We start from the raw sequence: 26076 nt of genomic DNA on the forward strand, positions 1-26076 counted from the left end.
AGCTTGAGAGGACAGCACAGCTTGCGAGGTCAGCACACCTTGCGAGGGCAGCACACCTTGCGAGGACAGCATAGCTTGCGAGGACAGCACAGCTTGCGAGGAGAGCACAGCTTGTGAGAACAGCTCAGCTTGCGAGGTCAGCACAGCTTGCGAGGACAGCACAGCTTGTGAGGACAGCACAGCTTGCGAGGGCGGCACAGCTTGCGAGGACGGCACAGCTTACAAAGACGGCACAGCTTGCGAGGACAGCACAGCTTGCGAGGACAGCACAGCTTGCGAGGACAACACAGGTTGTGGGGACAGCACAGCTTGCGTGGACAGCACAGGTGTCGAGGACAGCACGGCTTGCGAGGACAGCACGGCTTGCGAGGACAGCACAGCTTGCGAGGACAGCACAGCTTGCGAGGACAGCACAGCTTGCGAGCTCAGCACAGCTTGCGAGGACAGCACAGCTTGCGAGGACAGCACAGCTTGCGAGGACAGCACAGCTTGCGAGGACAGCACAGCTTGCGAGGACAGGACAACTTGCGAGGACAGCACAGCTTGCGAGGACAGCACAGCTTGCGAGGACAGCACAGCTTGCGAGGTCAGCACACCTTGCGAGGGCAGCACACCTTGCCAGGACAGCACAGCTTGTGAGGACAGCACAGCTTGCGAGGAGAGCACAGCTTGCGAGGACAGCTCAGCTTGCGAGGTCAGCACAGCATGCGAGGACAGCACAGCTTGCGAGGACAGCACAGCTTGCGAGGACGGCACAGCTTGCGAGGACGGCACAGCTTACAAAGACGGCACAGCTTGCGAGGACAGCACAGCTTGCGAGGACAGCACAGCTTGTGAGGACAACACAGGTTGCGGGGACAGCACAGCTTGCGTGGACAGCACAGGTTGCGAGGACAGCATTACTTGAGAGGACAGCTCAACTTGAGAGGACAGCTCAACTTTGGAGGACAGCTCAACATAAGAGGGCAGCTCAACTTGAGAGGGCAGCTCAACTTGAGAGGGCAGCTCAACTTGAGAGGGCAGCTCAACTTGTGAGGACAGCTGAACTTGAGAGGGCAGCACAACTTGCGAGGACTGCACAACTTGCAAGAACAGCAAAGGTCGCGAGGACAGCAAAGCTTGCGAGGACAGCAAAGCTTGCGAGGACAGCAAAAGTCGCAAGGACAGCACGGCTCGCGAGGACAGCACAGCTTGCGAGGAGAGCACAGCTTGCGAGGACAGCACAAATTGGGAGGACAGCACAGCTTTCGAGGACAGCACAGCTTGCGATGACAGCACAACTTGCGAGGACAGCACGGCTTGCGAGGACAGCTCAACTTGAGAGGACAGCTCAACTTGAGAGGACAGCTCAGCTTTGGAGGACAGCTCAACATAAGAGGGCAGCTCAACTTGAGAGGACAGCTCAACTTGAGAGGACAGCTCAACTTGAGAGGACAGCTCTACTTGAGAGGACAGCACTACTTGAGAGGAAAGCACAACATGCGAAGACAGCAAAGCTTGCGAAGACAGCACGGCCGGCGAGGACAGCACGGCTTGCGAGGACAGCAAAGCTTGCGATGACAGCACAGCTTGCGAGGACAGTACAGCTTGTGAGGACAGCGCAGCTTGCGAGGACAGCACAGCTTGCGAGGACAGCACAGCTAACGCGGACAGCACAGCTTGCGAGGACAGCACAGCTTGCGAGGACAGCACAGCTTGCGAGGACGGCACAGCTTGCGAGGACGGCACAGCTTACAAAGACGGCACAGCTTGCGAGCACAGCACAGCTTGCGAGGACAGCACAGCTTGCGAGGACAACACAGGTTGCGGGGACAGCACAGCTTGCGTGGACAGCACAGGTTGCGAGGACAGCACGGCTTGCGAGGACAGCACAGCTTGCGAGGACAGCACAGCTTGCGAGGACAGCATAGCTTGCGAGGACTGGACAGCTTGCGAGGACAGCACAGCTTGCGAGGATGGCACAGCTTGCGAGGATGGCACAGCTTGCAAGGACATCACAGCTTGCGAGGACAGCTCAACTTGAGAGGACAGCTGAAATTGAGAGGACAGCTCAACTTGAGAGGACAGCTCAACTTCAGAGGACAGCAAAACTTGAGAGGACTGCTCAACTTGAGAGGGCTGCTCAGCTTCAGAGGGCAGCTCAACTAGAGAGGGCAGCTCAACTTGAGAGGGCAGCTCAACTTGAGAGGGCAGCTCAACTTGAGAGGGCAGCTCAACTTGAGAGGGCAGCTCAACTTGAGAGGAAATCTCAACCTGAGAGGACACCTCAACCTGAGAGGACAGCTCAACTTGAGAGGACAGCACAACTTACAAGGACAGGAAAGCTTGCGAGGACAGCAAAGCTTGTGAGGACAGCAAAGCTTGTGAGGACAGCACGGCTTGCGAGGACAGCAAGGCTTGCGTGGACAGCACGGCTTCCGAGGACAGCACGGCTTGCAAGGACAGCACGGCTTGTGAGGACAGCACACCTGGCGAGGACAGCACGGCTTGCAAGGACAGCACGGCTTGCGAGGACAGCACAGCTTGCGAGGAGAGCACAGCTTGCGAGGACAGCACAGCTTGGGAGGACAGCACAGCTTTCGAGGACAGCACAGCATGCGATGACAGCACAACTTGCGAGGACAGCACGGCCTTCGAGGACAGCTCAACTTGAGAGGACAGCTCAACTTGAGAGGACAGCTCAACTTGAGAGGACAGCTCAACTTGAGAGGACAGCTCAACTTGACAGGACAGCTTAAATTGAGAGGACAGCTCAACTTGAAAGGGCAGCTCAACTTGAGAGGACAGCTCATCTAGCGAGGACAGCTCATCTGAAGAGGACAGCTCAACATCAGAGGACAGCTAAACTTGAAGGAGAGGTCAACTTGAGAGGACATCTCAACTTGAGAGGACAGTTCAACTTGAGAGGACAGCTTAACTTGAGGGGACAGCTCAACTTGAGAGGACAGCTCAACTAGAGAAGGCAGCTCATCTTAAGAGGACAGCTCAACTTGAGGGGACAGCTCAACTTGAGAGGGCAGCTCAACTTGAGAGGGCAGCTCAACTTGAGAGGGCAGCTCAACTTGAGATGGCAGCTCAACTTGAGAGGGCAGCTCAACTTGAGAGGGCAGCTCAACTTCAGTGTACAGCCCAACTTGAGAGGAAACCTCAACCTGAGAGGACACCTCAACCTGAGAGGACAGCTCAACTTGAGAGGACAGTCCATCTGTTTAGGACAGCTCAACTGTAGAGGACAGCTCAACTTGAGAGGACAGCTCAACTTGAGAGGACAGCACAACTTGCGAAGGCAGCACAACTTGCGAGAACAGCAAAGCTTGTGAGGACAGCAAAGCTTGTGAGGACAGCAAAGCTTGTGAGGACAGCACAGCTTGCGAGGACAGCACAGCTTGCGAGGACAGCACAGCTTGCGAGGACAGCACAGCTTGCGAGGACAGCACAGCTTGCGAGGACAGCACAGCTTGCGAGCTCAGCACAGCTTGCGAGGACAGCACAGCTTGCGAGGACAGCACAGCTTGCGAGGACAGCTTAGCTTGCGAGGACAGCACAGCTTGCGAGGACAGCACAGCTAGCGAGGACAGCACAGCTTGCGAGGACAGCACAGCTTGCGAGGACAGCACAGCTTGCGAGGACAGCACAGCTTGCGAGGACAGCACAGCTTGCGAGGTCAGCACACCTTGCGAGGGCAGCACACCTTGCGAGGGCAGCACAGCTTGCGAGGACAGCACAGCTTGCGAGGAGAGCACAGCTTGCGAGAACAGCTCAGCTTGCGAGGTCAGCACAGCTTGCGAGGACAGCACAGCTTGTGAGGACAGCACAGCTTGCGAGGACGGCACAGCTTGCGAGGACGGCACAGCTTACAAAGACGGCACAGCTTGCGAGGACAGCACAGCTTGCGAGGACAGCACAGCTTGCGAGGACAACACAGGTTGCGGGGACAGCACAGCTTGCGTGGACAGCACAGGTTGCGAGGACAGCACGGCTTGCGAGGACAGCACGGCTTGCGAGGACAGCACAGCTTGCGAGGACAGCACAGCTTGCGAGGACAGCATAGCTTGCGGGGACAGCACAGCTTGCGAGCTCAGCACAGCTTGCGAGGACAGCACAGCTTGCGAGGACAGCACAGCTTGCGAGGACAGCACAGCTTGCGAGGACAGCATAGCTTGCGAGGACAGCACAACTTGCGAGGACAGCACAGCTTGCGAGGACAGCACAGGTTGCGAGGACAGCACAGCTTGCGAGGTCAGCACACCTTGCGAGGGCAGCACACCTTGCGAGGACAGCACAGCTTGCGAGGACAGCACAGCTTGCGAGGAGAGCACAGCTTGCGAGGACAGCTCAGCTTGCGAGGTCAGCACAGCTTGCGAGGACAGCACAGCTTGCGAGGACAGCACAGCTTGCGAGGACGGCACAGCTTGCGAGGACGGCACAGCTTACAAAGACGGCACAGCTTGCGAGGACACACAGCTTGCGAGGACAGCACAGCTTGCGAGGACAACACAGGTTGCGGGGACAGCACAGCTTGCGTGGACAGCACAGGTTGTGAGGACAGCACGGCTTGCGAGAACAGCACGGCTTGCGAGGACAGCACAGCTTGCGAGGACAGCACAGCTTGCGAGGACAGCATAGCTTGTGAGGACAGCACGGCTTGCGAGGACAGCACAGCTTGCGAGGAGGGCTCAGCTTGCGAGGACGGCACAGCTTGCGAGGACAGGAAAGCTTGCGAGGACAGCAAAGCTTGTGAGGACTGCAAAGCTTGTGAGGACAGCACGGCTTGCGAGGACAGCAAGGCTTGCGTGGACAGCACGGCTTCCGAGGACAGCACGGCTTGCAAGGACAGCACGGCTTGTGAGGACAGCACACCTGGCGAGGACAGCACGGCTTGCAAGGACAGCACGGCTTGCGAGGACAGCACAGCTTGCGAGGAGAGCACAGCTTGCGAGGACAGCACAGCTTGGGAGGACAGCGCAGCTTGCGAGGACAGCACAGCTTGCGAATACAGCACAGCTAGCGAGGACAGCACAGCTTGCGAGGACAGCACAGCTTGCGAGGACAGCACAGCTTGTGAGGACGGCACAGCTTGCGAGGACGGCACAGCTTACAAAGACGGCACAGCTTGCGAGGACAGCACAGCTTGCGAGGACTGCACAGCTTGCGAGGACAGCACAGGTTGCGAGGACAGCACAGGTTGCGAGGACAGCACAGCTTGCGAGGACAGCACAGGTTGCGAGGACAGCACAGCTTGCTAGGACAGCACGGCTTGCTAGGACAGCACAGCTTGCGAGGACAGCACAGCTTGCGAGGACAGCATAGCTTGCGAAGACAGGACAGCTTGCGAGGACAGCACTCCTTGCGAAGGCTGCACTCCTTGCAAAGGCTGGACTCCTTGCAAAGGCTGCACACCTTGCGAAGGCTGCACTCCTTGCGAAGGCTGCACTCCTTGCGAAGGCTGCACTCCTTGCAAAGGCTGCACTCCTTGTGAAGGCTGCACGCCTTGCGAAGGCAGCACTCCGAGAAAAGGGTGCACTCCAAGCGAAGGCTGCACTCCGAGCGAAGGTTGCACTCCGAGCAAAGGTTGCACTCCGAGCAAAGGTTGCACTCTGAGCAAGGATTGTACTCCGTGCGAAGGTTGCACTCCGAGCAACGGTTGCACTCCATCCAAAGGCTGCACTCCATGCGAAAACTGCATTTCATTCGAAGGCTGCACCCCGTGCATACGCTGCATCCTGTGCAAAGAATGCACTCTGTGCAAAGGCTGTGCTCCTTACGTTGGCTGCACTTCTTGCGAACGCTGCACTCCGTTCGAAGGCTGCACACAGTGCGATGGTTGCACTTCATGGGAAGGCTGCACTCCATGCGAATGCTGCACTCCATGCGAAGGCTGCACTCCATGCTAAGGCTGCACTCCATGCGAAGGCTGCACTCCATGCGAAGGCTGCACTCCATGCAAAGGCTGCACTCCATGCGCAGGCTACACTCCATGCGAAGGCTACACTCCATGCGAAGGCTACACTCCATGCGAAGGCTACACTCCATGCGAAGGCTACACTCCATGCGAAGGCTACACTCCATGCGAAGGCTACACTCCATGCAAAGGCTACACTCCATGCGAAGGCTACACTCCATGCGAAGGCTACACTCCATGCAAAGGCTACACTCCATGCAAAGGCTACACTCCATGCAAAGGCTACACTCCATGCAATGGCTACACTCCATGCAAAGGCTACACTCCATGCAATGGCTACACTCCATGCAAAGGCTACACTCCATGCGAAGGCTACACTCCATGCGAAGGCTGCACTCTGTTCGAGGGCTGCACTCTGTTCGAGGGCTGCACTCTGTGTGAAACCTGCTGCACTGCATGCAAAGACTGAACTCTGTGCGAAGGGTGTACTCCGTGTGGAGGCTACATTTTCTGCGAAATGTGTACTCCTAGTGACGGCTGCACTCCATGCAGAGACTACACTCCATGTGGAGGCTGCACTCCCTGCGGAGGCTGCACTCAATGTGAACGTTGCAGTCATTGAGAAGGCTACAGTCATTGAAAGTCTCACTCTTTGCAAGGGCTGCACTCCTTAAAAATTCTGCACACCTTGCAAAGTCTTTACACACTGTTATTACTGCATAGTCTGATTTCATCACTCCTATTAAGTGAGAAGATCTTTGTGGACGTCATGCAGTGTAAGGACTGCAAACCATGTCCAAGCATCATGACGTGTAGGCAGTACACCTTGTGCGATAACTCTCTTAATGAAATAATCCCAGATTGTGAGGAAGTTAATTTAAGAAAGAGACATGTTGCTACAGGTAGAGGAGCATACATTCTGATATCAGTCGCACTTGTCAGCGCACCTCACAGCTCACCATGAAAGGGAAGCACAGCTACCAGGGGCAACACACATTCGAAAGACAGTACAGATTGTGAGAGACTACACTGATGGGAGATGGCACATACTATTAGGAAGTGACTCTATTGAAGGACAGAACGTGAAGCGTGGACACCACTCCTTTTGAGGGCAGCATCCCTACTGAGGACAGCGCATTATGTGAGGACAGAACATCTTGGGATGGTAGAACCACACAATGTGAGCTCAGCTTGCTCTGCAAGGTGGGCTTGTCATGCATTGTATGTGAGTACAGCACAGCTTGCAAGGATGGCACACCTCGCGAAGACGGCACACCAAGCGAGGACGGCACACCAAGCGAGGACGGCACACCAAGCGAGGACGGCACACCAAGCGAGGACGGCACACCAAGCGAGGACGGCACACCAAGCGAGGACGGCACACCAAGCGAGGACGGCACACCAAGCGAGGACGGCACACCAAGCGAGGACGGCACACCTTGCGAGGACGGCACACCTTGCGAGGACGGCACACCAAGCGAGGACGGCACACCAAGCGAGGACGGCACACCAAGCGAGGACGGCACACCAAGCGAGGACGGCACACCATTCGAGGACGGCACTCCATTCGAGGACGGCACACCATTCGAGGACGACACACCATTCGAGGACGGCACACCATTCGAGGACGGCACACCATTCGAGGACGGCACACCATTCGAGGATGGCACATCATTCGAAGATGGCACACCATGTGAGGATGGCACACCATGCAGGGACAGCACACCTCACAAGCACTGCACACTTAGTGAAGACTGCACACCTGTGAAGTTAGGATGCCTTGTGAAGACAGCTCGCCCTGCAAAGACACCTTCAGAACACAAGACACCAATAAAATTGCACACCTACTGAGTACATCAAGTGTTAAGAAGATGGCAGATATGCAGGGGACAGCTCACTTTAGGCAGTCCGCACACCTTAAAGGGAGAGCACATGTTGGAATGAGAGGACATTTTATAAGGGAGGCTTACCCCATGAGGAGAGAATGCCTTGTAATGTTAGTACACTGTGTGGGGATAGGACAATATATGAAGATGGCATATTTTGTGAAAAATTATGTGTTCCAATGACTGCATGCCTTCTGATTGCTGCACTCATTATGAGGTTAGCACATGTTGGCAGTACAGCTCACCATGTGGGGGGCAGAATAATTTTCATGGACAGCACAACCAGTGAGGACAGCTCACCTTGCACAGAATGCACACCCCTTGCAAGGACAAAACAGCCCGCAAGGAAAGGACATCTTTCGAGGACAACACACCTTGTGCAACAGCATACTTTTTGAGGACGGCGTATCTTATGAGAACAGCAAATATTTTCAGGACCGTTAAAGAAGCGAGGACAGAACACCATATTAAGGTACAACATGTTGGGAGGAAAAACACATTTTCTGATAAGTGCATATTGTGCCATGCCATTCCTGCTCACCTTATGATGAGTGCAAAATCTGTGAGGACAGTACAGCTTACATTGACGGCACAGATATTGACACCGGCAATCCTCACAATGACAGAACATGTAGTTAGTGTATCTGACCTTGTGAACACAGCATACTTTTTGATGACAGCACAGCACACATTGCAAGGACAGCACACCTTGTGTGGGAAGCACACCTTGCGGGGACAGCACAATTTGTGGGGACAGCGCAATTTGCGAGGACAGCACAACTTGTGAGGACAGCACAAGTTGACAGTGCTGCACAAGTTGCGAGTACAGCACAACTTGTGAGGACAGCACAAGTTGACAGTACTGCACAAGTTGCGAGTACAGCACAACTTGCGAGGACAGCACAGCTTGAAAGGACAGCACAGCTTGAGAGGACAGCACAGCTTGCGAGGACAGCACAGGTTGCAAGGACAGCACAGCTTGCGAGGACAACAAACTTTTTGATTAACCTAGTGGATGCCACCATTACTCTAGTACGTTCAGTAACTGTTTCATTTGCAGCAACCTTAATGTATATAGTAACACTTGCATGTACAGATACACTAAAATGAATAGGAAGAACTTCACATTCAGCGGTTTTACCTGATAGAACATGAATAGTGTGTGCTGCAACTCTTGCATGCACAGTATCTCTAATGTACAGAGTAAGTGTTGGGTAAGCAGTCACTTCTCCATGCAAGGTAACTCTTGCAAGTTGAGTAACAGATGCTTTTGCAATCCTCACAATGACAGAACACGTAGTTAGTGTATGTGACCTTGTGAACACAGCATACTTTGAGGACAGCACAGCACACATTGCAAGGACAGCACACCTTGCGAGGGAAGCACACCTTGTGGGGACAGTAAAAGTTGCGAGAACAACACAGCTTGCGAGGACAGCACAGCTTGCGAGGACAGCACAGCTTGCGAGGACAGCACAGCTTGCGAGGACAGCTCAACTTGAGAGGACAGCACAACTTGAGAGGACAGCACAGCTTGCGAGGACAGCACAGCTTGCGAGGACAGCTCAACTTGAGAGGATAGCTCAACTTGAGTGGATAGCTTAACTTGAGAGGATAGCTCAACTTGAGAGGATAGCTCAACTTGAGAGGATAGCTCAACTTGAGAGGATAGCTCAACTTGAGAGGATAGCTCAACTTGAGAGGATAGCTCAACTTGAGAGGACAGCACAACTTGAGAGGACAGCACAACTTGCAAGGATAGTAGACCTTGTGATTAACCTTGTAGTGCCATGACATGAATAGTGTGTTCTGCAACTCTTGCATGTACAGTATCTCAAATGTGCAGAGTAAGTTTTGCGTAAGCAGTCACTCCTCCATGCAAGGTATCTCTTGCAAGTTCAGTAACAGATGCTTTTGCAGCTGAGTTGTGTGTATTAACCACAGAACTTGAATAGACTGCTTTGCATGCTGTAATGCGGAAAAAAAGAGATGGGAAGGAGAAAAAGCAGTATGTAGAAAGAAGGGAGGGAGGAAGGGAGTGTATGAGGAAAGTATGTTTGAGAGAGTTGAAGAGGATAGTAATATGGGGAAGGATGAGAGGAGGAGAAGGAAGCCATGGTGAGAAGAGGGAGGATGTATCGGGCAAAGAGGAAACGACGGAGAGAAATAAGGAAGGAACGAAAGTAACAGGTAATATAAGTATAAAGTGAATGGAGGAGGATAGAGAAAAATATATATAAATATATATATATACATAGTGTGTAGATGGTATGTTTACTACAATTGAGAACACACGAAAACGCTGTACAGGCAGTGAAGTGGAGACTCAAAAGGTGAAAACAAGTACTAAGTCTGAGGTGAGGCAAGAAGGAAGAACTTCCACAACAGTAGGCGCTACTGAATAATAAAGTGGGGAAACCAAAGTGTAGAATGGTAGTCGAGCCACATGGTGGCTAGAATAAAAGACACTCGTCGTTGTGGTGTCTAATATCAGTCATGCTGTCTGTCAAGACAACAACAGGAATGGACAGATCAAACAGGTGCATCGAAATTCCTGACGACTGGAGCATTACAATAATCAGTACCATAAGCTGTGCTGTGTGGCGCCAATTAACAAGTTGTCAGACGACAATCGAAGGCAAGATATCCACCGTAACACAAAAGATGAGAGACAGACGTACCAGTACTGCTAGACATGCCTAATGCCGCATAAATCCACGCTGCCTCTTGTGCCGCCCATTCACTTAACGTAGTGTTACAGATGAAGTACCTGCCGAAAACACGGAGGGATTTCTATAGACTGTAACTATAAAAAAAAAAGGAAAGTGTGAAGAGCGTGGGACACAGGGCAGACGATACATTGTACGCCAAGGACGGAATGTGATGTGTTGGCAAATGTGCCAAGACCTTGTAGATAGAGGAGGCCGAAATGCAGGCTATCTAACGCAGACGGGCGTGAATTCTGGAACAGGATAAGTATTGAATGGTAATAAGAAAAGTATGCAGCTCCTCGAATACTTAACTTTATTCCATCCTTGTGGTACATCGCTCTTGATAATACAAATAAGACTATCTTCAGATACGGTTAATGGCGCCTTGCTATGTCGTAGTCACGGACTTAGCTGAAGGCTATTCTAACTGTCTCTCGGCAAATTAGAGAAAGGCTTCGTAAGTGTGGTCGCTAGCAAAGTCATCGTACAACTGGGGCGAGTGCTATTCCGCATCTCGAGACCTGCCTTGTGGTGGCGCTCGGTCTGCGATCACACAGTGGCGACACGCGGGTCCGACATGTACTAAATGGACAGCGGCCGATTTAAAGTACCAACTAGCAAGTGTGGTGTCTGGCGGTGACACCACAGAATGCGTCGGAAAGCGCGGTCCAGTATTGCGATAGGGGGTGTGGTGGGGGGGGGAGGGGGGTTATGGGGCACAAAATGCGGCCCGTCATTCGTCGGAATTCGCAGCTCGCGGCCGATATCCCGTGGTGCGAATCCAGGGATGAGCACAGCCTCTCACAGTCGCCTGGAGGCGTCATAAAATCCATGTTCAGCTATTTGCTTCCAGGCTGCACTTCCTGAGTTAGCAGGCTTCAATATAACATTGTTGCAACCCTAGCTTCCTGACTGAGAAAGCAAAACAGAAATTTTCAGATCACACACACACACACACACAAATCGTCGCAATTGGGCTGCATTAAAATAATTGGAGCATTACATAATATTTAAACCACAACCAGTGCTGTGTGGCAGCAGTGAAAGGGTGTCTAGAAGGAAAGCCAGGGGGAAAAAAAAAATACGCGCCGTCAGAGGCGGGGGTGGCACGCCTGCTAATACAATTAACAGCGATAATTTTAATTGCTGTCTGGGGGCTGGTGTGTCTGATGGCTTCGCAGTGCACGAACTGCTTCCTTACTTGCTTCCCAACTTAACAAGCAAGGTCGCAAACAGGTAATTTCAACAGGCGCATTTGTATCGCCTGTGTGGTTTGTGGGGGGGGGGAGGGGGGGAGGCATGAGTGTGCATTGCGCAGCCTGTGGGCAGCATGCATTATGTCCTGTCCCCCTCCTAGCTGCCCGACTTAGCAAGCGACTTTGCAATGCGACTCCGCTGCGCTCCGCTTGCTCCCAGTTACGTTATAAGGCGGCCACTCCGCACAAATGACAGCGAGACACTTGCGAACTCCGAACGGGTCGAATATCGGCGGGCGGAATATATCCTGCGTCAAAGCAGACTACACCACTTCACTTACGGCATGATACTTTGACACCGCCAACTAGATACCACCTTACTGTCCCAGGCAAAAACGCACTCAAAGACGCAAATACAAACCGAAAAACGGATTACACAAACTCGCGCAAAAGCTACTTTTTCGTCTGATGTACTTGCAAATTAAACACTTTCCGTTACTCTCCTTTCATTCCACTGTGGAAACTAGTATTTTTTTTACCTCGCCAAACGGTCCTATATCAAAGCAAACTACGCTCACTGGGCCAGGCGGCGCGGCGCGTCTCTTCTCATCGTCTCAAAATACGCTGCATAAACGTCCGTAACTCCTCGATGCCCTCACTTACAATTTTCAAACTCTCACACCGCCAAGCGACTACCGACCTCAGCACGTGATATCAATTTCAGCTCGATACCACCTTACTGTCCCAGGCAAAAACGCACTCAAAGACGCAAATGCAAACCGAAAAGAAAAACGGATTACACAAACTCACGCGAAAGCTACTTCTTCGTCACATGTAATTACAAATTAACCACTTTCCGATACTCTCCTTTCATTCTACTGTGGAAACTAGTATTTTTTTACGTCGCCACACGGTCCTATATCAAAGCAAACTACGCTCACTGGGCCAGGCGGCGCGGCGCGGCGCGGCGCGGCGCGGCGCGGCGCGTCTCTGCTCTTCGTGTTTCAAATCATGCTGCATAAACGTCCGTAACTCCTCGATGCCTTCACTTACAATTTTCAAACTCTCACACCGCCAAGCGACTACCGACCTCAGTACGTGATATCAATTTCAGCTCGATACCACCTTACTGTCCCAGGCAAAAACGCACTCAAAGACGCAAATGCAAACCGAAAAGAAAAACGGATTACACAAACTCACGCGAAAGCTACTTCTTCGTCACATGTAATTACAAATTAACCACTTTCCGATACTCTCCTTTCATTCTACTGTGGAAACTAGTATTTTTTTACGTCGCCACACGGTCCTATATCAAAGCAAACTACGCTCACTGGGCCAGGCGGCGCGGCGCGGCGCGGCGCGGCGCGGCGCGGCGCGTCTCTGCTCTTCGTGTTTCAAATCATGCTGCATAAACGTCCGTAACTCCTCGATGCCTTCACTTACAATTTTCAAACTCTCACACCGCCAAGCGACTACCGACCTCAGTACGTGATATCAATTTCAGCTCGATACCACCTTACTGTCCCAGGCAAAAACGCACTCAAAGACGCAAATGCAAACCGAAAAGAAAAACGGATTACACAAACTCACGCGAAAGCTACTTCTTCGTCACATGTAATTACAAATTAACCACTTTCCGATACTCTCCTTTCATTCTACTGTGGAAACTAGTATTTTTTTACGTCGCCACACGGTCCTATATCAAAGCAAACTACGCTCACTGGGCCAGGCGGCGCGGCGCGGCGCGGCGCGGCGCGGCGCGGCGCGTCTCTGCTCTTCGTGTTTCAAATCATGCTGCATAAACGTCCGTAACTCCTCGATGCCTTCACTTACAATTTTCAAACTCTCACACCGCCAAGCGACTACCGACCTCAGTACGTGATATCAATTTCAGCTCGATACCACCTTACTGTCCCAGGCAAAAACGCACTCAAAGACGCAAATGCAAACCGAAAAGAAAAACGGATTACACAAACTCACGCGAAAGCTACTTCTTCGTCACATGTAATTACAAATTAACCACTTTCCGATACTCTCCTTTCATTCTACTGTGGAAACTAGTATTTTTTTACGTCGCCACACGGTCCTATATCAAAGCAAACTACGCTCACTGGGCCAGGCGGCGCGGCGCGGCGCGGCGCGGCGCGGCGCGGCGCGTCTCTGCTCTTCGTGTTTCAAATCATGCTGCATAAACGTCCGTAACTCCTCGATGCCTTCACTTACAATTTTCAAACTCTCACACCGCCAAGCGACTACCGACCTCAGTACGTGATATCAATTTCAGCTCGATACCACCTTACTGTCCCAGGCAAAAACGCACTCAAAGACGCAAATGCAAACCGAAAAGAAAAACGGATTACACAAACTCACGCGAAAGCTACTTCTTCGTCACATGTAATTACAAATTAACCACTTTCCGATACTCTCCTTTCATTCTACTGTGGAAACTAGTATTTTTTTACGTCGCCACACGGTCCTATATCAAAGCAAACTACGCTCACTGGGCCAGGCGGCGCGGCGCGGCGCGGCGCGGCGCGGCGCGGCGCGTCTCTGCTCTTCGTGTTTCAAATCATGCTGCATAAACGTCCGTAACTCCTCGATGCCTTCACTTACAATTTTCAAACTCTCACACCGCCAAGCGACTACCGACCTCAGTACGTGATATCAATTTCAGCTCGATACCACCTTACTGTCCCAGGCAAAAACGCACTCAAAGACGCAAATGCAAACCGAAAAGAAAAACGGATTACACAAACTCACGCGAAAGCTACTTCTTCGTCACATGTAATTACAAATTAACCACTTTCCGATACTCTCCTTTCATTCTACTGTGGAAACTAGTATTTTTTTACGTCGCCACACGGTCCTATATCAAAGCAAACTACGCTCACTGGGCCAGGCGGCGCGGCGCGGCGCGGCGCGGCGCGGCGCGGCGCGTCTCTGCTCTTCGTGTTTCAAATCATGCTGCATAAACGTCCGTAACTCCTCGATGCCTTCACTTACAATTTTCAAACTCTCACACCGCCAAGCGACTACCGACCTCAGTACGTGATATCAATTTCAGCTCGATACCACCTTACTGTCCCAGGCAAAAACGCACTCAAAGACGCAAATGCAAACCGAAAAGAAAAACGGATTACACAAACTCACGCGAAAGCTACTTCTTCGTCACATGTAATTACAAATTAACCACTTTCCGATACTCTCCTTTCATTCTACTGTGGAAACTAGTATTTTTTTACGTCGCCACACGGTCCTATATCAAAGCAAACTACGCTCACTGGGCCAGGCGGCGCGGCGCGGCGCGGCGCGGCGCGGCGCGGCGCGTCTCTGCTCTTCGTGTTTCAAATCATGCTGCATAAACGTCCGTAACTCCTCGATGCCTTCACTTACAATTTTCAAACTCTCACACCGCCAAGCGACTACCGACCTCAGTACGTGATATCAATTTCAGCTCGATACCACCTTACTGTCCCAGGCAAAAACGCACTCAAAGACGCAAATGCAAACCGAAAAGAAAAACGGATTACACAAACTCACGCGAAAGCTACTTCTTCGTCACATGTAATTACAAATTAACCACTTTCCGATACTCTCCTTTCATTCTACTGTGGAAACTAGTATTTTTTTACGTCGCCACACGGTCCTATATCAAAGCAAACTACGCTCACTGGGCCAGGCGGCGCGGCGCGGCGCGGCGCGGCGCGGCGCGGCGCGTCTCTGCTCTTCGTGTTTCAAATCATGCTGCATAAACGTCCGTAACTCCTCGATGCCTTCACTTACAATTTTCAAACTCTCACACCGCCAAGCGACTACCGACCTCAGTACGTGATATCAATTTCAGCTCGATACCACCTTACTGTCCCAGGCAAAAACGCACTCAAAGACGCAAATGCAAACCGAAAAGAAAAACGGATTACACAAACTCACGCGAAAGCTACTTCTTCGTCACATGTAATTACAAATTAACCACTTTCCGATACTCTCCTTTCATTCTACTGTGGAAACTAGTATTTTTTTACGTCGCCACACGGTCCTATATCAAAGCAAACTACGCTCACTGGGCCAGGCGGCGCGGCGCGGCGCGGCGCGGCGCGGCGCGGCGCGTCTCTGCTCTTCGTGTTTCAAATCATGCTGCATAAACGTCCGTAACTCCTCGATGCCTTCACTTACAATTTTCAAACTCTCACACCGCCAAGCGACTACCGACCTCAGTACGTGATATCAATTTCAGCTCGATACCACCTTACTGTCCCAGGCAAAAACGCACTCAAAGACGCAAATGCAAACCGAAAAGAAAAACGGATTACACAAACTCACGCGAAAGCTACTTCTTCGTCACATGTAATTACAAATTAACCACTTTCCGATACTCTCCTTTCATTCTACTGTGGAAACTAGTATTTTTTTACGTCGCCACACGGTCCTATATCAAAGCAAACTACGCTCACTGGGCCAGGCGGCGCGGCGCGGCGCGGCGCGGCGCGGCGCGGCGCGTCTCTGCTCTTCGTGTTTCAAATCATGCTGCATAAACGTCCGTAACTCCTCGATGCCTTCACTTACAATTTTCAAACTCTCACACCGCCAAGCGACTACCGACCTCAGTACGTGATATCAATTTCAGCTCGATACCACCTTACTGTCCCAGGCAAAAACGCACTCAAAGACGCAAATGCAAACCGAAAAGAAAAACGGATTACACAAACTCACGCGAAAGCTACTTCTTCGTCACATGTAATTACAAATTAACCACTTTCCGATACTCTCCTTTCATTCTACTGTGGAAACTAGTATTTTTTTACGTCGCCACACGGTCCTATATCAAAGCAAACTACGCTCACTGGGCCAGGCGGCGCGGCGCGGCGCGGCGCGGCGCGGCGCGGCGCGTCTCTGCTCTTCGTGTTTCAAATCATGCTGCATAAACGTCCGTAACTCCTCGATGCCTTCACTTACAATTTTCAAACTCTCACACCGCCAAGCGACTACCGACCTCAGTACGTGATATCAATTTCAGCTCGATACCACCTTACTGTCCCAGGCAAAAACGCACTCAAAGACGCAAATGCAAACCGAAAAGAAAAACGGATTACACAAACTCACGCGAAAGCTACTTCTTCGTCACATGTAATTACAAATTAACCACTTTCCGATACTCTCCTTTCATTCTACTGTGGAAACTAGTATTTTTTTACGTCGCCACACGGTCCTATATCAAAGCAAACTACGCTCACTGGGCCAGGCGGCGCGGCGCGGCGCGGCGCGGCGCGGCGCGGCGCGTCTCTGCTCTTCGTGTTTCAAATCATGCTGCATAAACGTCCGTAACTCCTCGATGCCTTCACTTACAATTTTCAAACTCTCACACCGCCAAGCGACTACCGACCTCAGTACGTGATATCAATTTCAGCTCGATACCACCTTACTGTCCCAGGCAAAAACGCACTCAAAGACGCAAATGCAAACCGAAAAGAAAAACGGATTACACAAACTCACGCGAAAGCTACTTCTTCGTCACATGTAATTACAAATTAACCACTTTCCGATACTCTCCTTTCATTCTACTGTGGAAACTAGTATTTTTTTACGTCGCCACACGGTCCTATATCAAAGCAAACTACGCTCACTGGGCCAGGCGGCGCGGCGCGGCGCGGCGCGGCGCGGCGCGGCGCGTCTCTGCTCTTCGTGTTTCAAATCATGCTGCATAAACGTCCGTAACTCCTCGATGCCTTCACTTACAATTTTCAAACTCTCACACCGCCAAGCGACTACCGACCTCAGTACGTGATATCAATTTCAGCTCGATACCACCTTACTGTCCCAGGCAAAAACGCACTCAAAGACGCAAATGCAAACCGAAAAGAAAAACGGATTACACAAACTCACGCGAAAGCTACTTCTTCGTCACATGTAATTACAAATTAACCACTTTCCGATACTCTCCTTTCATTCTACTGTGGAAACTAGTATTTTTTTACGTCGCCACACGGTCCTATATCAAAGCAAACTACGCTCACTGGGCCAGGCGGCGCGGCGCGGCGCGGCGCGGCGCGGCGCGGCGCGTCTCTGCTCTTCGTGTTTCAAATCATGCTGCATAAACGTCCGTAACTCCTCGATGCCTTCACTTACAATTTTCAAACTCTCACACCGCCAAGCGACTACCGACCTCAGTACGTGATATCAATTTCAGCTCGATACCACCTTACTGTCCCAGGCAAAAACGCACTCAAAGACGCAAATGCAAACCGAAAAGAAAAACGGATTACACAAACTCACGCGAAAGCTACTTCTTCGTCACATGTAATTACAAATTAACCACTTTCCGATACTCTCCTTTCATTCTACTGTGGAAACTAGTATTTTTTTACGTCGCCACACGGTCCTATATCAAAGCAAACTACGCTCACTGGGCCAGGCGGCGCGGCGCGGCGCGGCGCGGCGCGGCGCGGCGCGTCTCTGCTCTTCGTGTTTCAAATCATGCTGCATAAACGTCCGTAACTCCTCGATGCCTTCACTTACAATTTTCAAACTCTCACACCGCCAAGCGACTACCGACCTCAGTACGTGATATCAATTTCAGCTCGATACCACCTTACTGTCCCAGGCAAAAACGCACTCAAAGACGCAAATGCAAACCGAAAAGAAAAACGGATTACACAAACTCACGCGAAAGCTACTTCTTCGTCACATGTAATTACAAATTAACCACTTTCCGATACTCTCCTTTCATTCTACTGTGGAAACTAGTATTTTTTTACGTCGCCACACGGTCCTATATCAAAGCAAACTACGCTCACTGGGCCAGGCGGCGCGGCGCGGCGCGGCGCGGCGCGGCGCGGCGCGTCTCTGCTCTTCGTGTTTCAAATCATGCTGCATAAACGTCCGTAACTCCTCGATGCCTTCACTTACAATTTTCAAACTCTCACACCGCCAAGCGACTACCGACCTCAGTACGTGATATCAATTTCAGCTCGATACCACCTTACTGTCCCAGGCAAAAACGCACTCAAAGACGCAAATGCAAACCGAAAAGAAAAACGGATTACACAAACTCACGCGAAAGCTACTTCTTCGTCACATGTAATTACAAATTAACCACTTTCCGATACTCTCCTTTCATTCTACTGTGGAAACTAGTATTTTTTTACGTCGCCACACGGTCCTATATCAAAGCAAACTACGCTCACTGGGCCAGGCGGCGCGGCGCGGCGCGGCGCGGCGCGGCGCGGCGCGTCTCTGCTCTTCGTGTTTCAAATCATGCTGCATAAACGTCCGTAACTCCTCGATGCCTTCACTTACAATTTTCAAACTCTCACACCGCCAAGCGACTACCGACCTCAGTACGTGATATCAATTTCAGCTCGATACCACCTTACTGTCCCAGGCAAAAACGCACTCAAAGACGCAAATGCAAACCGAAAAGAAAAACGGATTACACAAACTCACGCGAAAGCTACTTCTTCGTCACATGTAATTACAAATTAACCACTTTCCGATACTCTCCTTTCATTCTACTGTGGAAACTAGTATTTTTTTACGTCGCCACACGGTCCTATATCAAAGCAAACTACGCTCACTGGGCCAGGCGGCGCGGCGCGGCGCGGCGCGGCGCGGCGCGGCGCGTCTCTGCTCTTCGTGTTTCAAATCATGCTGCATAAACGTCCGTAACTCCTCGATGCCTTCACTTACAATTTTCAAACTCTCACACCGCCAAGCGACTACCGACCTCAGTACGTGATATCAATTTCAGCTCGATACCACCTTACTGTCCCAGGCAAAAACGCACTCAAAGACGCAAATGCAAACCGAAAAGAAAAACGGATTACACAAACTCACGCGAAAGCTACTTCTTCGTCACATGTAATTACAAATTAACCACTTTCCGATACTCTCCTTTCATTCTACTGTGGAAACTAGTATTTTTTTACGTCGCCACACGGTCCTATATCAAAGCAAACTACGCTCACTGGGCCAGGCGGCGCGGCGCGGCGCGGCGCGGCGCGGCGCGGCGCGTCTCTGCTCTTCGTGTTTCAAATCATGCTGCATAAACGTCCGTAACTCCTCGATGCCTTCACTTACAATTTTCAAACTCTCACACCGCCAAGCGACTACCGACCTCAGTACGTGATATCAATTTCAGCTCGATACCACCTTACTGTCCCAGGCAAAAACGCACTCAAAGACGCAAATGCAAACCGAAAAGAAAAACGGATTACACAAACTCACGCGAAAGCTACTTCTTCGTCACATGTAATTACAAATTAACCACTTTCCGATACTCTCCTTTCATTCTACTGTGGAAACTAGTATTTTTTTACGTCGCCACACGGTCCTATATCAAAGCAAACTACGCTCACTGGGCCAGGCGGCGCGGCGCGGCGCGGCGCGGCGCGGCGCGGCGCGTCTCTGCTCTTCGTGTTTCAAATCATGCTGCATAAACGTCCGTAACTCCTCGATGCCTTCACTTACAATTTTCAAACTCTCACACCGCCAAGCGACTACCGACCTCAGTACGTGATATCAATTTCAGCTCGATACCACCTTACTGTCCCAGGCAAAAACGCACTCAAAGACGCAAATGCAAACCGAAAAGAAAAACGGATTACACAAACTCACGCGAAAGCTACTTCTTCGTCACATGTAATTACAAATTAACCACTTTCCGATACTCTCCTTTCATTCTACTGTGGAAACTAGTATTTTTTTACGTCGCCACACGGTCCTATATCAAAGCAAACTACGCTCACTGGGCCAGGCGGCGCGGCGCGGCGCGGCGCGGCGCGGCGCGGCGCGTCTCTGCTCTTCGTGTTTCAAATCATGCTGCATAAACGTCCGTAACTCCTCGATGCCTTCACTTACAATTTTCAAACTCTCACACCGCCAAGCGACTACCGACCTCAGTACGTGATATCAATTTCAGCTCGATACCACCTTACTGTCCCAGGCAAAAACGCACTCAAAGACGCAAATGCAAACCGAAAAGAAAAACGGATTACACAAACTCACGCGAAAGCTACTTCTTCGTCACATGTAATTACAAATTAACCACTTTCCGATACTCTCCTTTCATTCTACTGTGGAAACTAGTATTTTTTTACGTCGCCACACGGTCCTATATCAAAGCAAACTACGCTCACTGGGCCAGGCGGCGCGGCGCGGCGCGGCGCGGCGCGGCGCGGCGCGTCTCTGCTCTTCGTGTTTCAAATCATGCTGCATAAACGTCCGTAACTCCTCGATGCCTTCACTTACAATTTTCAAACTCTCACACCGCCAAGCGACTACCGACCTCAGTACGTGATATCAATTTCAGCTCGATACCACCTTACTGTCCCAGGCAAAAACGCACTCAAAGACGCAAATGCAAACCGAAAAGAAAAACGGATTACACAAACTCACGCGAAAGCTACTTCTTCGTCACATGTAATTACAAATTAACCACTTTCCGATACTCTCCTTTCATTCTACTGTGGAAACTAGTATTTTTTTACGTCGCCACACGGTCCTATATCAAAGCAAACTACGCTCACTGGGCCAGGCGGCGCGGCGCGGCGCGGCGCGGCGCGGCGCGGCGCGTCTCTGCTCTTCGTGTTTCAAATCATGCTGCATAAACGTCCGTAACTCCTCGATGCCTTCACTTACAATTTTCAAACTCTCACACCGCCAAGCGACTACCGACCTCAGTACGTGATATCAATTTCAGCTCGATACCACCTTACTGTCCCAGGCAAAAACGCACTCAAAGACGCAAATGCAAACCGAAAAGAAAAACGGATTACACAAACTCACGCGAAAGCTACTTCTTCGTCACATGTAATTACAAATTAACCACTTTCCGATACTCTCCTTTCATTCTACTGTGGAAACTAGTATTTTTTTACGTCGCCACACGGTCCTATATCAAAGCAAACTACGCTCACTGGGCCAGGCGGCGCGGCGCGGCGCGGCGCGGCGCGGCGCGGCGCGTCTCTGCTCTTCGTGTTTCAAATCATGCTGCATAAACGTCCGTAACTCCTCGATGCCTTCACTTACAATTTTCAAACTCTCACACCGCCAAGCGACTACCGACCTCAGTACGTGATATCAATTTCAGCTCGATACCACCTTACTGTCCCAGGCAAAAACGCACTCAAAGACGCAAATGCAAACCGAAAAGAAAAACGGATTACACAAACTCACGCGAAAGCTACTTCTTCGTCACATGTAATTACAAATTAACCACTTTCCGATACTCTCCTTTCATTCTACTGTGGAAACTAGTATTTTTTTACGTCGCCACACGGTCCTATATCAAAGCAAACTACGCTCACTGGGCCAGGCGGCGCGGCGCGGCGCGGCGCGGCGCGGCGCGGCGCGTCTCTGCTCTTCGTGTTTCAAATCATGCTGCATAAACGTCCGTAACTCCTCGATGCCTTCACTTACAATTTTCAAACTCTCACACCGCCAAGCGACTACCGACCTCAGTACGTGATATCAATTTCAGCTCGATACCACCTTACTGTCCCAGGCAAAAACGCACTCAAAGACGCAAATGCAAACCGAAAAGAAAAACGGATTACACAAACTCACGCGAAAGCTACTTCTTCGTCACATGTAATTACAAATTAACCACTTTCCGATACTCTCCTTTCATTCTACTGTGGAAACTAGTATTTTTTTACGTCGCCACACGGTCCTATATCAAAGCAAACTACGCTCACTGGGCCAGGCGGCGCGGCGCGGCGCGGCGCGGCGCGGCGCGGCGCGTCTCTGCTCTTCGTGTTTCAAATCATGCTGCATAAACGTCCGTAACTCCTCGATGCCTTCACTTACAATTTTCAAACTCTCACACCGCCAAGCGACTACCGACCTCAGTACGTGATATCAATTTCAGCTCGATACCACCTTACTGTCCCAGGCAAAAACGCACTCAAAGACGCAAATGCAAACCGAAAAGAAAAACGGATTACACAAACTCACGCGAAAGCTACTTCTTCGTCACATGTAATTACAAATTAACCACTTTCCGATACTCTCCTTTCATTCTACTGTGGAAACTAGTATTTTTTTACGTCGCCACACGGTCCTATATCAAAGCAAACTACGCTCACTGGGCCAGGCGGCGCGGCGCGGCGCGGCGCGGCGCGGCGCGGCGCGTCTCTGCTCTTCGTGTTTCAAATCATGCTGCATAAACGTCCGTAACTCCTCGATGCCTTCACTTACAATTTTCAAACTCTCACACCGCCAAGCGACTACCGACCTCAGTACGTGATATCAATTTCAGCTCGATACCACCTTACTGTCCCAGGCAAAAACGCACTCAAAGACGCAAATGCAAACCGAAAAGAAAAACGGATTACACAAACTCACGCGAAAGCTACTTCTTCGTCACATGTAATTACAAATTAACCACTTTCCGATACTCTCCTTTCATTCTACTGTGGAAACTAGTATTTTTTTACGTCGCCACACGGTCCTATATCAAAGCAAACTACGCTCACTGGGCCAGGCGGCGCGGCGCGGCGCGGCGCGGCGCGGCGCGGCGCGTCTCTGCTCTTCGTGTTTCAAATCATGCTGCATAAACGTCCGTAACTCCTCGATGCCTTCACTTACAATTTTCAAACTCTCACACCGCCAAGCGACTACCGACCTCAGTACGTGATATCAATTTCAGCTCGATACCACCTTACTGTCCCAGGCAAAAACGCACTCAAAGACGCAAATGCAAACCGAAAAGAAAAACGGATTACACAAACTCACGCGAAAGCTACTTCTTCGTCACATGTAATTACAAATTAACCACTTTCCGATACTCTCCTTTCATTCTACTGTGGAAACTAGTATTTTTTTACGTCGCCACACGGTCCTATATCAAAGCAAACTACGCTCACTGGGCCAGGCGGCGCGGCGCGGCGCGGCGCGGCGCGGCGCGGCGCGTCTCTGCTCTTCGTGTTTCAAATCATGCTGCATAAACGTCCGTAACTCCTCGATGCCTTCACTTACAATTTTCAAACTCTCACACCGCCAAGCGACTACCGACCTCAGTACGTGATATCAATTTCAGCTCGATACCACCTTACTGTCCCAGGCAAAAACGCACTCAAAGACGCAAATGCAAACCGAAAAGAAAAACGGATTACACAAACTCACGCGAAAGCTACTTCTTCGTCACATGTAATTACAAATTAACCACTTTCCGATACTCTCCTTTCATTCTACTGTGGAAACTAGTATTTTTTTACGTCGCCACACGGTCCTATATCAAAGCAAACTACGCTCACTGGGCCAGGCGGCGCGGCGCGGCGCGGCGCGGCGCGGCGCGGCGCGTCTCTGCTCTTCGTGTTTCAAATCATGCTGCATAAACGTCCGTAACTCCTCGATGCCTTCACTTACAATTTTCAAACTCTCACACCGCCAAGCGACTACCGACCTCAGTACGTGATATCAATTTCAGCTCGATACCACCTTACTGTCCCAGGCAAAAACGCACTCAAAGACGCAAATGCAAACCGAAAAGAAAAACGGATTACACAAACTCACGCGAAAGCTACTTCTTCGTCACATGTAATTACAAATTAACCACTTTCCGATACTCTCCTTTCATTCTACTGTGGAAACTAGTATTTTTTTACGTCGCCACACGGTCCTATATCAAAGCAAACTACGCTCACTGGGCCAGGCGGCGCGGCGCGGCGCGGCGCGGCGCGGCGCGGCGCGTCTCTGCTCTTCGTGTTTCAAATCATGCTGCATAAACGTCCGTAACTCCTCGATGCCTTCACTTACAATTTTCAAACTCTCACACCGCCAAGCGACTACCGACCTCAGTACGTGATATCAATTTCAGCTCGATACCACCTTACTGTCCCAGGCAAAAACGCACTCAAAGACGCAAATGCAAACCGAAAAGAAAAACGGATTACACAAACTCACGCGAAAGCTACTTCTTCGTCACATGTAATTACAAATTAACCACTTTCCGATACTCTCCTTTCATTCTACTGTGGAAACTAGTATTTTTTTACGTCGCCACACGGTCCTATATCAAAGCAAACTACGCTCACTGGGCCAGGCGGCGCGGCGCGGCGCGGCGCGGCGCGGCGCGGCGCGTCTCTGCTCTTCGTGTTTCAAATCATGCTGCATAAACGTCCGTAACTCCTCGATGCCTTCACTTACAATTTTCAAACTCTCACACCGCCAAGCGACTACCGACCTCAGTACGTGATATCAATTTCAGCTCGATACCACCTTACTGTCCCAGGCAAAAACGCACTCAAAGACGCAAATGCAAACCGAAAAGAAAAACGGATTACACAAACTCACGCGAAAGCTACTTCTTCGTCACATGTAATTACAAATTAACCACTTTCCGATACTCTCCTTTCATTCTACTGTGGAAACTAGTATTTTTTTACGTCGCCACACGGTCCTATATCAAAGCAAACTACGCTCACTGGGCCAGGCGGCGCGGCGCGGCGCGGCGCGGCGCGGCGCGGCGCGTCTCTGCTCTTCGTGTTTCAAATCATGCTGCATAAACGTCCGTAACTCCTCGATGCCTTCACTTACAATTTTCAAACTCTCACACCGCCAAGCGACTACCGACCTCAGTACGTGATATCAATTTCAGCTCGATACCACCTTACTGTCCCAGGCAAAAACGCACTCAAAGACGCAAATGCAAACCGAAAAGAAAAACGGATTACACAAACTCACGCGAAAGCTACTTCTTCGTCACATGTAATTACAAATTAACCACTTTCCGATACTCTCCTTTCATTCTACTGTGGAAACTAGTATTTTTTTACGTCGCCACACGGTCCTATATCAAAGCAAACTACGCTCACTGGGCCAGGCGGCGCGGCGCGGCGCGGCGCGGCGCGGCGCGGCGCGTCTCTGCTCTTCGTGTTTCAAATCATGCTGCATAAACGTCCGTAACTCCTCGATGCCTTCACTTACAATTTTCAAACTCTCACACCGCCAAGCGACTACCGACCTCAGTACGTGATATCAATTTCAGCTCGATACCACCTTACTGTCCCAGGCAAAAACGCACTCAAAGACGCAAATGCAAACCGAAAAGAAAAACGGATTACACAAACTCACGCGAAAGCTACTTCTTCGTCACATGTAATTACAAATTAACCACTTTCCGATACTCTCCTTTCATTCTACTGTGGAAACTAGTATTTTTTTACGTCGCCACACGGTCCTATATCAAAGCAAACTACGCTCACTGGGCCAGGCGGCGCGGCGCGGCGCGGCGCGGCGCGGCGCGGCGCGGCGCGTCTCTGCTCTTCGTGTTTCAAATCATGCTGCATAAACGTCCGTAACTCCTCGATGCCTTCACTTACAATTTTCAAACTCTCACACCGCCAAGCGACTACCGACCTCACTGAAGAAAAGAAGCAGTTGTC

General features: G+C 50.9%; 1 protein-coding gene across 1 annotated transcript in view; it reads left to right on the plus strand.

Moving 5' to 3' along the window:
• LOC126426668 (uncharacterized) overlaps positions 1-26076 on the plus strand; it is a 399176-nt gene that overhangs the window by 330346 nt on the left and 42754 nt on the right. The window lies entirely within an intron of this gene.

The sequence above is a fragment of the Schistocerca serialis genome, chromosome 11, assembly GCF_023864345.2.
Source record: "Schistocerca serialis cubense isolate TAMUIC-IGC-003099 chromosome 11, iqSchSeri2.2, whole genome shotgun sequence".
NCBI lineage: Eukaryota > Metazoa > Arthropoda > Insecta > Orthoptera > Acrididae > Schistocerca > Schistocerca serialis.